Raw genomic sequence first — 10,939 nt, 5'->3', positions numbered from 1 at the left:
TGGCTATTAAATCTGTCCTGAAAATTACATAATTTTCACTTTTAGTGCCCCTTTTATTGCCGCTAAATTCAAATAAATTACTGGTAAATGCTCAGCCTTTTGGCAACAAATGAAAAGTACAACTTATTGTCGTAAATATTACCATAAAACAACATTCGAATTGGCAAATGATTCATAAAATCATAATATATTTCATTAAAGACAAACAAAATCAAGTACTAATTCATGATATTAACATATCCTTTGCCGTAAAATAAACTTACATTGATTGAGCTAAAAACCTAAAATCATTACAATTAATCCTATCCAATACCGACAAAAACAAAATAAACGATGCACAACCCTCAAACAATTTCTACAATTCTTCGTCCGACTGAAATCTTGCACATGCTTCATCATACTATATGACCTGAAATAATAAAATAAGTGAATATCAAAAGATGAAATCTAATAAAAATATAGTGGACCATCCAAAATATATTGTGAATATAATTCCCAACTTCAACCGATTCAGTTTAAAAAAACACAAGAGGAAGTTATGCAAAAATATGCCACTACAAGATATCTTACGAATGTAGTGAAAAAACATATCGGTAGGTGCATTGGTGCAAGTAGAGTTGATGATTGGAAAAGCAGGTTAAGAGAAGCTAATGCAGCCATTGCTTCCCACCTTAAAATTTTATCAACACATACTCCCTGAATTTGCTTTCCTGGATCCTGAGTAGTGGGACTATTTTTTTTGAGTCTTGAACTAGAGGACCATAACATATAAATTCCTACTTAAATATGTGCACTGCTCGCCAAAACCATGAAATAGTACAGGAAGGATTGACCAAAAAAAATAAAATAGTACAGGAAACCAAAAAAACTCACAGTTGTTTCTTTTGTTCGGCAACAACCTCCTTCAAATATCCGGATGCTATAAATTTCCTGCATCTGGAAAATCTGAAAATATTCATTAACAGCGGAACCACATGAGCAAGGTTAAAAATCATCTTGCTAAACCACTAACACCAGGGATATCTTGCATCAGTGTGTCCGCACCTAAAAACTAAGAAGTCCTGTTTTTTATGACCACAAAGAAGTCCCCGTTGAAAACACAAAGTCCAGACTATTTGCAAAAAGGCATCAGAAGTAGATTTAATGCCTTTTCCTGAGAGATACATATCCATCTGCTCTTCAAGTTTAGTAGAGAGTAGAACTTCTAACAGTAACATAGTTGGACTTTCCAGCATATAACAACAAAGACCAGCTTACAATCACACCCCGTGTAAAGATTAAAAAGAACACATATACACAAATTACATATTATACATAGACACACACATACAAAAAAGAATTACATACATTCGTTACTTTTGGAAGAGTTCTAAAATATATTCATACTTCTCTGCAAGTCACAACTCATATATTCATATGTCTTAAGGCTTAAATGTGGATACTTTTGGAAGCATTACTTAAGATGCTTACTCAATCCAACATAAACTAGAAGATGCTCTTTTAGGATGTAAAAGAAAGGGAAGAGAAACCTTACCATGTCTTCGCAGACTCCTCATTAAGTGGTCTACCGTCCTTACGTTGTTCATGAGTTAATATAGAAACTTAAACTTGAGTAGGCTCTATCCCATTTTCAACCTAATATAATAAACTGATATAAATAAGCACGACAAAACAATTCTAAAATTTTATAATTTGTAATTTACAAATGAATACCTTCTCATCCATTAGGGTGGCAATACTTTTAGATCCTCCTGTGTGAGGCATCTTTTGCTTGGCCTTATTGTTTCAATTTGTTTGGCTCGACTCTGTCGTTGAAACATAAAATAAATAACTTATAGTTTTGACCCTCTTTTCTGATGGCTTGGTTACAACTATTGAACTCCACAACAACTTTCTTCCTTGGACGAAGCTTACCTTTTAGTAATGGCATAACATGTATTACGGTATACCTCTGGATGTTGTGTAAAGCAATAACTAGAGCCATGTTCAGACCAACGTGAAGTCCCTAAATTCCTCAAAAAAAAAATAATGCTTGAATTTTTATTTTATTTTAAATATGAGCAAGTTCAAAATTCACAAAGGTTAATAAGCTTAATCAATACATCCACATAATAAATAAAAGCATTCTCTAATTGTATTTACCCTGATATCCTCCGTTTGTTAAAATACTAAAGACATACCCAATATATATGTCAGTGCTTTAACAGATTGAGAAATACATCTTCATAGGACACCAAACTATAGAGTATGTATAATTGTTAAAATTTAATAAGAATTGGAAGCTTCTTAAATGTGATTTATAAACCCTTTATGATGTATACTGTTAAAAGTTGTTCACTCCCTTAAAAATTTACAATAATGACACATTTGTTGATATAATTTTCTATTATAGAGGTATTTCTATTGTTCTTTGAAATGTACGATGTAAAATAGTTCTAATATTTTTCACATTCAGTGAAATTAAACTACTCAACCTACTAATATCTGAAAAGGTTTTTTCACCTTTTGATGATCTAAAGAACAACTTATAAAAAAACATTCATAGTAAGCATTACAGTCCTAGTGACAATATCTCAATACGACATTTTATCAAACAACGTGTTAGACCATCTTGATATTCTCAGATATTAATCTCCAGATATTGAATTGTAGTTTGACATGTATAGGACTCTTCTCATTATCTCATGTGTCATGTATTACAAATATCATGATATGCAGAATTCAAGCTTTGAGGGTTCCCAAACTACTGAGTTCTACTTTGGTTCAATCTCTACACAGTGAACAACCTTTTTGAATTTGTCATCTATAAGAAAAATTAATAAACAATAAAGTATAAGGAAATGAATCATAATTTAACCCAATTATGCTATGATTATATAATAAGTATAAAGCTGGTGCACATGTAAAATTCACAAGGAAAAAATCCCAAATGGATAGCATAGATAGAAGTTTAAAATTGAGTAAAAGTTGGACAGTTATGCAGACAACATCAAAGTGAATACAATGTTTAACCATTCTATACAAAAAGAATATTAAATTAGGGCATATTGAGAGTGTTGAAATATACCCGATAGGAACAAGAATAAATTAGGGCTTACAGATTTGAGTAGAGATATACTGATAGGAACAAAAATAAATCTGGGTTGCAGAGAAGATAAATATTTACCGATCGAAAATCTTGGACACTTAATTCCAGTTTCATTCCTATCCTTTTTCTATTTCAATCCTTGGATATCCAACAATTTGGACTTTATTACTATTGAAACCAACGCTTCTCCATCCTAATTCTTCAACCATCGAGTAAAAATGTGGTTTGATAAAGACAATAGATAAAATAAGGTAAGAACTTGCCAGCACTGCTCAAAAACAGAGAAAAGGAATTAAATATATGGTTTTAGAAAAATAATATGAATATGGTGTTAGAAACGAGTAAAGAATGGTGAGACTGAAGAAGTAAGAGCAGAGCGGGGAAACTTATCAAGAATAGGGTTTTCGTTTGGAGGGAAGATTTCTTTCCAGCTTCCTTTGGAGGGAAGATGAAAAGTTAAAATTGGCTTTTTAACCCGCACTTCACTCTAATTGTCGGTGAAGACGTAATATTTGTTGGCTATAGTAAATTAGCCGGTAATATTTGAGGAGAGAAAATAAATGACCGGAAATTACCGTATTGCCACTAAATTATTGCCGCAAAAGGTCCTTTTTCTAGTAGTGTAAAATGTATCATGATCTCAAGATGATGTATTGGTGGGATGACATGAAGAGAAACATAGCTGAATTTGTAGCACAGTGTCCAAATTGCCAACAAGTAAAAGTTGAACATCAAAAGCCAGGAGGCTTATTGCAAGAAATGGAAATCTCTACTTTGAAATGAGAAGTGATCAACATGGATTTTATTATGGGATTACCTCGTTCCCGCGTCAAGTATGATTCCATATGGGTGATCGTGGATAGGTTGACGAAAGCGGCCCATTTTCTCCCAGTTAAGACTACATACTCAGCTGAAGATTTCGCAAGGTTATATCTCAAAGAAATTGTGCGACTTCATGCTATTCCATTATCCATTATCACAGATAGAGGAGCACAGTTTACAGCCAAGTTTTGGAAGTACTTCCAAGAAGGTCTAGGCACTCAAGTGAAGCTCAGCACGACATTTCATCCGCAGACCAATGGACAAGCTGAGCGCACTATTCAAACCTTGGAAGATATGCTACGAGCATGTGTGCTGGATTTCGGTGGAAATTGGGACGATCATTTGCCGCTAATCGAATTTGCGTATAATAACAGCTATCATTCCAGTATTCAAATGGCTCCATATGAAGCTTTTTATGGAAGAAAATGTAGATCCCCAATCGGATGGTTCGAAATAGGGGAAGCACAACTAGTAGGCCCCGAATTGATTCAACAAGCGGTGGAAAAAGTTAAGGTGATCCGAGATCAGTTGCTAACGGCCCAAAATCGCCAAAAGTATTATGCGGGCAATTACCGACGAGACTTGGAATTCCAGGTTAATGATTGGGTATTTTTGAAAGTATCGCCAATGAAAGTGGTGATGAGATTTGGCAAGAAAGGGAAGCTAAGCCATAGATACATTGGACCCTACAGAATTATCCGCAAGGTGGGTCATGTAGCCTATGAATTGAACTTGCCTTCGGAGCTTGAACCAGTCTATCCAGTCTTCCACATTTCGATGCTCTGCAAGTGTATTGGGGATCCCACAAATATTGTCCCGATAGATGATGTGCAAGTGACAAAAAGGCTAACCTATGAAAAGGTGCCTATTGTAATTTTAGACAGGCAAGTGCGAAGACTCAGAAATAAAGAGCTTCAGTCAAAGTCTTGTGACGAAACAATAACCGGGAAGAAATGACTTGGGAAGCAGAAGAGAGTATGAAGTCTAAGTATCCGCATTTATTTCGACCCCCAGAAGTCTAAGTATCCGCATATATCATATATATATATATATATATGATATATGATGTCGGCATGATGTCCAAAGACCTATTTGATATGTTCCTAAGTTGGCATTAAGAGATAAGTGATATGATTAATGTCTTGATTTTCAAATGATAGCACGCCCGACTACTCCATCGAATCTTGATATACTTTGATATGTACATATATCTCCAAAAGTTATATTTGATTTGATCTATATGACATCTGAAAGATACCTGATATGATTATTACTTTGATTATCCAAAATGGCTTCTAAAACGGTTATGGAACATTCTGTACTTCAAACGTTTGTAACTTTCTCATACGAAGTCGGATTGACCTGGAACTTATTTCTGAGCCTTCAGATGTCAGTAAGTGTACGTATTTATTGAGTCTTGATTTGTGTGCATATGGTTTCACATTATTCTGTCCGTGCAAGCCTTAGTCTGGATTTCACTGAGCCAGGGCCAGGACATGTTATCGTGCGCACTTCTCTGCATTATTCACCGAGTCCCTCTCACTTGCGGGTCGGGACACGTTATATGTATATGTATGTGATGATATGATGATACGGGGATGACGGCCAGGATGGCATGTGATGACTTTATCCACCGAGACCCGCAATAGAGGGCCGGGACACGTTATGTATATGTGATATATGACTCTGCCATGCATGATTCTATCCACCTAGTCCCTCAGTAAAGGGCCGGGACATGTTATATGCATACACTATATATGATGGTAACATACATGATTCTATTCACCGAGTCCCTCACAAAAGGGCCGGGACACGTTATATGCACATATCGTATGTGATGTTGATATGCCTGACCTTATTCACCGAGTCCCTCTCTAAAGGGCCGGGACACATTGTATATATATGTATGTATATGTATATGTATATGATTCAGGATTTGAGATTTACTACTTTGTTTCCATTTTTGGCTATGATTTCCCGTTCTATATTTCATTCCTTACATACTCGGTACATTTTCCGTACAGACCCCTTTCTTCGGGGGCTACGTTTCATGCCGGCAGGTACAGACGCTTATTGTGGTGATCCGCCAGTCTAGGGTGCCCTTTCTGCTACTTTGGAGTGCTCCTTTGATCCGGAGCCCACACTTTTGGTATAGATCTTTTCGTTGTACATATTTGTGTGTATATGACTATTCAGTGGTACGGCCGGGCCCTGTCCCGCCATATGATTCTGTTATGTTTGTTAGAGGCCTGTAGACATATATGTGGGTCATGGGACGTCATTGTCCGGTTATGTCTGTGATTTGCGTCTAAGCAGCACTATTTGCTATGACAGCCTTAACGGCTTGTATATACAGATATATATATGTATGACTGCTAGTATATGACGGCCTTAATATCTGTGATGATTAATATTGTCGGATATGAATAAGTTATAGATATGTCAATTCGATAAGTAGGTGTGTAAGGGTGTCCAACTCGGGCACTAGTCACGGCCCACGGGGTTGGGTCGTGACATGTGCCACCTCTGCAGTCGGAGCAGTAGCAGCTATCTCAGCATCAGTAGCACGAACAACAGCCTCAACCAGCATGATGGGCTGGTCGGGCACTGATACCTCTACCTTGGTGCCTCTCAAAGAAGCTTCCACCTTATGTCTAGGCCGTGCTTTTAGGCGATTCTCTGTTAGGGACTGATGGACAGCTATCTGAATTTGCTTCTCCTCTTCTAGATCCATCTGAGTATGTATCACTTATCTATGGCCTGTGCGGAAGGAATCTCAGCTTCCAAGATCTACTTCCCTCTATCATCCTTTGGCAACTCATCATCCGGCACCAGACTCACCACATTTATCAATAACTTAAGGTCCTCTACAATCGGACAAGCGGGCTCCTCAACAATGACCCAATATCGAGTCTTCAATGCTTGTACTTTGGCCTTTAGTCGATCTAGTTCTACCCTATACTCGTTGATATCACCACCCCATCCTTTTAAAACTGCTAACCTCACCTCAAATCTTTCAAGCTGGGATTGGTACAACTACTGAGCCTGTGCAGCCGACTCTGTGATTGGTGCTAGAGCTAACTTGATCTACTTGTTCACAAATGCATCCATTTGATTTTCTAAAATCATAGATTGTACATCATCCTGCTCAGCCTTGAGTGCAAACTTTCTGAAGTTTTCTCGGTTAATCGCAAATGGATCATGTGGCTGCTGTTGTGTGAATGAAGGAGGACTAGTAGTGGCTCTTTGCTCTGTCGAAGGAACAGGTGCAACCCTCGTGGGAGGAACTGTTGTGGGTCTCTGCTCTGCTGTGGTGGGTGGCATAGTCGTGGTCTCCAGTGCTACATCAGGGAAAGGTGTCTCAGTAGTAGCATCTCCGGTGGCCCCTAAATCTAACTCAACATTAGTCTCCTAATGCCCTTCGGGCAACTCATCAACATTAGTCTCCTCCTGACCTTCGGGCAACTCATCAACCATCTCATCAATGCGCTGGTTAGCTTTTTGGTCCTCCAACTTGGTCTTCCAGATGTCATAGTAATGGGAAGCTGTAACACAGTGATCTCTATAAGGGATGTTGGTCACGCTCGCTTGCCTACATAATGCAGTGATGAGGCAGGGGAATATTAAAGATATTGCTTTATATGGTGCCTTTTCTTGAATCCCGATGTCTATCATCTTCCCAATATCTAGTGGATAATGTGTCATAAGTGCTGCAACTGCCATCGATCGATTCGGAGTGAGTGAATTATCATTTCATGTAGGAAGAATTCTGAACTGTACCATACTCCACTAGAATTTTGCCTCAAGCATCAGCCACCTTTTGAATATTTTTCCCTTGTTCTTTAGCTAAGGCGGATTAGCCCTATCGATCACTAATGCAACCCACTGAAGCACAAACCTTGATGTCCTTCTTTCAATCTTGTCCCAATACTCGACCATATTTGGTGAGGAAACAAAGTTATCTCCAAAGTAGTATTAGTTGATGGCTTTGCTGGAGATGTCTACCTTTACTTTCCGAACCTCTATCACATCTGGCCTTGCAACCTTTTGTTTTTGTTGGTTTGGTTTCCTTGCTTTGGTCATGTAAGCACCATAGGCTGCATATATCTCACGCACGAGGATAAGACAATACTCACCTAGAGGTTGGCTAAAAGCTTCTAACCCATAGAACCTCAGCGTCTCAACAATACGAGGCTGATCTTCCAAATCCGAGAGGCCAATCTACCTTTCTTCAAATATACTTTGTAGTGGTCTATCCCCTTTCTTTGCTCCATCAATACCTCATTCAAACCTTTCCTTGACACCTTCGATCAAGAACCGCAGGGCATTTTTTGAATTTTTTATCTCAGTTCGGCCCGTCTGCGCTTTTCCACACTGTCCGTTCCTGAGTTGGCAGGTAGAGGTGCCAGCAGTAGACTCACTTTCATCATCAGAGCCCTCATTACCAGAGATTAAAGCAGTAGAAGAATCCTCCTCTTCAGACTGAAAGGAATCTTGTGATGGTGCTCTCCAGCTCGTTGCAGTAGTTCTTGTTCGTTTGAGGGGTCGAACATTTTCATCCTCATAGTTAAAGGGCTCATAATGCAGCCTCGTTTGTATAGTATCCTAGCCTCGACCACTGCCTCATGCTGGTTGGGACCCACTACCCCTCCGGACGGTGTTCTTTGGCGACATACTTGTTGAGGGACAACGTTAAGCATAGGAGAATGCACGGAGGGAAAGTTAAGAACTTATACAGTTAGTCGCTTCTAAATGCTATGTTTCAGTTGTGTAGCCCGTACATGATAAGTACGGGACCTAAAATAGTTGACTCAGAAATACGGCTTGAAGGTACACCTCATACAGAAATGTACGGGGTATACATCCAAGTTGTACCTTATTTGGAAAAAAACAGAGAGGTCATTTTCATTTTACAAAAGTACGGGAAAAATGTACGGTGCGTACAATAAAGTACCTCCAGTATTTTCTGCCCGTACATTAAGAACTGCACACAGACCTCAATTATTTTTCATGGAATTGTACAACATCATATACACATATTTTACTTCCTTCATTCTCAATTATGGGGTATAGGGGTTCAGGTTACTCAGACCACCTGTTTCATCAATTTCATCTCATTGGCAATTCATCGAACAATTGACGGGCATAACAAAATCGGACTTTCCAATTAAAGTCGTCCATTGGAATGCCCTCCGACTCAGTGGAGGGTTTGATATACTCGCCCTCACGAGTTCTTTGTACAACATAACATACCAATCCCCACCCCCAACCAAGATGCAATCCACAATCAAAGTTAACAATCATAAACCTAAGTAAGAAACAAAAATGTCTACCCCACATGAACACGAATTCATACACATATTTACCATTAGAAGCCATGAAGTACGAATTAAAAACGTCAACATACCTGAGAATAATGACTTGGATGAGAAAACTTAAAGAAATACCAAGAATTTTAGAACTTTTTAGCATTTATTTCCACTAAATCAGATTAGGGTTAGGATGTATGAATAAGGGTTGATAGGATATTGGTATTTATAGGGATTGTGGAGTTAATGGAGATTAATAGGAGTAATGGTTTTGTTGGTTATGGGATCGTGGGTGAATATGAAGAGGAAGAGGTAAAGTGTTTGAGATGGAAAAGAAGAGGGAAAGGTCGGGTGTTTTATTTAAGTGCCATCTGAATTTTCGCGAAATGTACGTCCTGTACTTTTGAAGTACGGGCGTACTTTTTAAGACGTACCTTATTTTCAGCCAAATTTGATGTATCCAAATTGTACGGGGGCATAACAATTTTGTATGTTCTGTACTTCTTGCACGTTCCTGGATGGCAAAATCCTGTAGCCACCTTTTTTTACCCCTTAAGGTACGAGATGAAAGTACAGTCCGTACAATAAAGTACGGCTCATACTTCCATCCCGTACCAGGATGGAAAATTCCAGTGAGTTGTAAATTTTTGTTCTTCAATGTACGGGCCACAAGTACCCCATGTACAATTTTGTACGGGCAATTTGACGGCCCATACTTTTACCGTCGAACTTGGTACTTCCCTTCTTTCACATCTTGTCTCACCTCTGTTTCTCTGCACTCAAAGTCCTAACACACAAGCAACGTTAAAAAGCACAAAAAACAACAAAAAGACCATAGAAAGCCTAAAAGAAAAAAAACTTAAAATCTTGTCTTGCCTCCTAAGCGGCACTTGATTTAACGTCGCGGCACGACGATATTACCGTTTTACTCCGGGTTAGGAGTGTAGCCATGCTTCATCCTGTGTCTGTCAACGATCTTATCTCCATCGATGCACTAATGGTAGTGCTTCACCCTATGGTCATTCACCCTAAATTTCTAAGTCCCATCCATTGAGCCATTGGGTGAAACACTCACCACTTCGAAAGGTCTAAACCATCTAGATTTCAATTTGCCCGGAAAGAGCTTTAATCTTGAATTACAGCAAGACAAAATCACCCTTCTGAAAGTCCCACTTGAGGATCTTGACATCATGGTGAATTCATCCATTTCATTCATCTAAAATAACCTCAGCTTAGTTGCTTCTTCCCAGTCCATGTTCAACTTCTTTAGTGCCCACAAGGCCTTGTGCTTAAGCTCAATTGGCAGATGGCATGCCTTGCCTAAAATCAGTCTATAAGGAGAAGTCCTAATGGGAATTTTGTACGGCCAAAGAGCATCATCAAGTTTTCGAGCCCAGTTAGTTCTGTTTACATTGGCCGTCTTTGCCAAGATACTTTTTATCTCCTGATTGGAGACTTCCACTTTGCCACCAGTTTGAGGGTGACATGGAGTGGCCACCCGATGATCAACACCATAATTTTCAAGCAGTACCGCAAATGCTTTATTACAGAAGTGCGTGACGCCATCACTAATAAGAGCTCGTGGGGTGCCGAATTGGGTGAAGATGTTCTTCTTGATACATTGGATGACACTCTTCCCCTCATTATTGGGTAAAGCCAGTGCTTCTACCCACTTTGAAACATAACCAACAGCCACCAGAATGTATTTCACGCCACCAGA

At 38.8% G+C, this 10,939-nt stretch overlaps 1 long non-coding RNA gene across 3 annotated transcripts; it reads right to left on the bottom strand.

The window, feature by feature from the left end:
- Nucleotides 1-204: 204 nt before the first annotated feature.
- Nucleotides 205-3,599, bottom strand: LOC132605059 (uncharacterized). Of its 3 annotated transcripts, none has more exons than XR_009569000.1 (4): nt 1,714-3,594; nt 1,535-1,635; nt 874-945; nt 205-409 (listed from the first exon to the last, which is right to left on the bottom strand). It is a non-coding gene; the product is annotated as an uncharacterized LOC132605059 (long non-coding RNA). The 3 variants fall into 3 exon arrangements; XR_009569001.1 differs by having other exon boundaries at nt 874-936; XR_009568999.1 differs by having other exon boundaries at nt 874-1,635; nt 1,714-3,599.
- Between the last annotated feature and the right edge of the window lie 7,340 nt (nt 3,600-10,939).

Source organism: Lycium barbarum, chromosome 8 (assembly GCF_019175385.1).
Source record: "Lycium barbarum isolate Lr01 chromosome 8, ASM1917538v2, whole genome shotgun sequence".
Lineage (NCBI taxonomy): Eukaryota > Viridiplantae > Streptophyta > Magnoliopsida > Solanales > Solanaceae > Lycium > Lycium barbarum.
Note: the sequence above shows the minus strand (reverse complement) of the source record. Positions and strands in the feature narration are given on the sequence as shown.